This window comes from Priapulus caudatus, unplaced genomic scaffold, assembly GCF_000485595.1.
Source record: "Priapulus caudatus unplaced genomic scaffold, Priapulus_caudatus-5.0.1 Scaffold1580, whole genome shotgun sequence".
NCBI classification, from domain to species: Eukaryota; Metazoa; Priapulida; class Priapulimorpha; order Priapulimorphida; family Priapulidae; genus Priapulus; species Priapulus caudatus.
In genome coordinates this window covers 40,215-42,572 of record NW_014578641.1, presented here as the reverse complement: position 1 = coordinate 42,572, position 2,358 = coordinate 40,215, and the positions used below count along the sequence as shown (strand labels likewise).

At 44.2% G+C, this 2,358-nt stretch overlaps 1 protein-coding gene across 2 annotated transcripts in view; it reads left to right on the top strand.

Moving 5' to 3' along the window:
- LOC106817059 (probable ATP-dependent RNA helicase DDX11) overlaps positions 1-2,222 on the top strand; it is a 23,577-nt gene extending 21,355 nt beyond the window's left edge. For both annotated transcript variants that reach the window (XM_014821707.1, XM_014821708.1), the window contains one exon: positions 2,212-2,222. The gene's annotated coding sequence lies outside the window, so the exon portion shown is untranslated. The remainder of the gene's footprint in view (positions 1-2,211) is intronic.
- Positions 2,223-2,358: the final 136 nt, after the last annotated feature.

Sequence of the window (2,358 nt, the reverse complement as noted above, 5' to 3'; positions counted from 1 at the left end):
TCTTTCAAAAGGCAAGGATACAAAAGAACCTAAGAACTATCGACCAATTACTTGCCCGCCTACCACCTACAAGATTCTCACTGCTGCAATCAGCAACCGCCTCTACAATCACTTACAGAACAGCGACATTCTCACAGATGAGCAGAAAGGCTGTACTTCAAAAGGCTGAAATCAAAGCCAAGTACTTGTCTCCTCAGCCCACCAGCCAATCATCAACAAAGCAGAGACTGAAGACCAATATAGAAGCAGAGAAGATCGAGGTATTGAAGAACAAGCCTTTGCATGGAAGATTCTACAAGAGCCTCGACAGGCCATTTGTCGACAAGACTGCAAGTGTTGCCTGGCTCAGTAGTTCCGGGCTCAAGGGGGAGACAGAAAGCCTGATCATTGCAGCCCAAGACCAAGCACTCAACACCAGATACCATCAACGCAACATCCTCAAGCAACAGGTCAACAGTAAGTGCAGAATGTGCAGCAAAGCAGAGGAGACTATCAGCCACATCATCTCCGGATGCACAGTGCTGGCCCCAACCGAGTATATAAATCGCCATAACAAGGTAGCCAGCTATTTGCACTGGTCAATCTGCAGAGAACTTGGTGAGCAAGTACCTGATAAGTGGTATGAACATACTCCGAGACCAGTTACCAACATCGGAGATACTACCATAATGTAGGATATGGCAGTGCAGACAGATCGCACGATACCTGCAAACCGCCCTGATATAGTGCTCCACAACAGGAAAGAAAAACGATGTCTGTTGATTGACGTAGCCGTACCAGATGACTCTAACATCATGGTGAAGGAAAGAGACAAACTCACCAAGTACAAAGATCTGGAGATCGAAATTAGGAGGATGTGGAATACGAAGACGAGAATTGTACCAGTGGTGGTTGGAGCCCTTGGCTCTCTAAAGAATGGTTTTGAGAAGAACCTTAAGGAACTACCTGGCCACCACACTGCCCAAGAAGTGCAAAAAATTGCCCTACTGGGAACAGCACACATCCTGCGAAAAATTCTGGATTGAATCCCTATGTCCCAGGTTAGGACACGGTCAACCCAGAAGCCACCGGCTAATGCCGTGATCCACTTTGGAAATAATAATAATAATAATAATAATGATTATAGTATTAATGATAACAATAATAACGATCATGATAAAAATATAACAAATCATAATATACCTTTGCGGCTACTGCTATTTGGCTATAATAGTCTATAATGTCTCGTACTTGCACAGACATTCCTCGCGTAGCTCTATGACGTCAGAACCAATCTGCTGCTTCAGTTGGAACACCATGCCGGCACGCACGGAGCCTACGATCTCCGGAGTGCCTCCCTCCTCGCGGTGTTCAATGTTGCTTAAATAGATGTGAGTAGCGCGGGAAACCTGGAAGTTACGGTGTTAGAAAGATTGTTAGAAAGATCAGTCACAATCAGTCCTAATATTTTATCGTAGTGGTAGTACGAGTGAACATAAACGAGCATCAAATATAATATATTGATTATAACATTATAAATATAAATGAAATGACCTGTCCATCGGTACCAAGATCCGTTAAATATGGATAATTATGTTATTTTAAGCCTGCACTCGGTGTTTCATTGAATAATTTATTATATTAATCACACCGGTTTTTAATTGAATATTTTATTATATTATTCAAACCGTTTTTCATTGAATATTTTATTATATTAATCACACAGGAACATACCGCCCGTTGCACGCACACGCACGTCACGCGTACCCATGCAGTGGCGTATGCACGTAAACGCACGCGTATTATTATTATTATTATTATTATTATTATTATTTTACTTTTTATAGCTATACCCCGCGCAACATACACGGCCACACGCGCAGCCCCATGCGGAAGCACAGACGCCATTACAAAAACTGGCACGCCCGCGGCACACACATCCTACAGCGTCGCTCGGCAAGCAGCGATCGTCGGCCGCTATCTGTCTCACCATCAGCACGGTTCCGCCGCCGACGCCATGCGGGATGGCATTCCTGAAGAGATGTTTCTTGGCGATGAGCAGACCAGGCGTTCCCGGACCGCCCACGAACTTGTGCGGGGAGCAGAAGATGGCGTCTTTGTATCTGTGTAATAATAATAATCTATAATATTAATATCTGTAATCTGCAATCTGTAATAATAATATGTATCTGTGTGATAGTGGGTGTGTTATAAAGGCAGTGAGACAAGCAGGAAGTAAGACAAGAATGGTTTCGTAAGGCAGGCAGCTGCGTGGATGCGTTGAAGCATGCGCAGTGAACTCGATCCCTGTTTCGCTGTCTGTCTGTGCGCACTCTTGTTTTCCTTCTCTCCTCTCTCTCTCTCTCTCTCTCTCTCTCT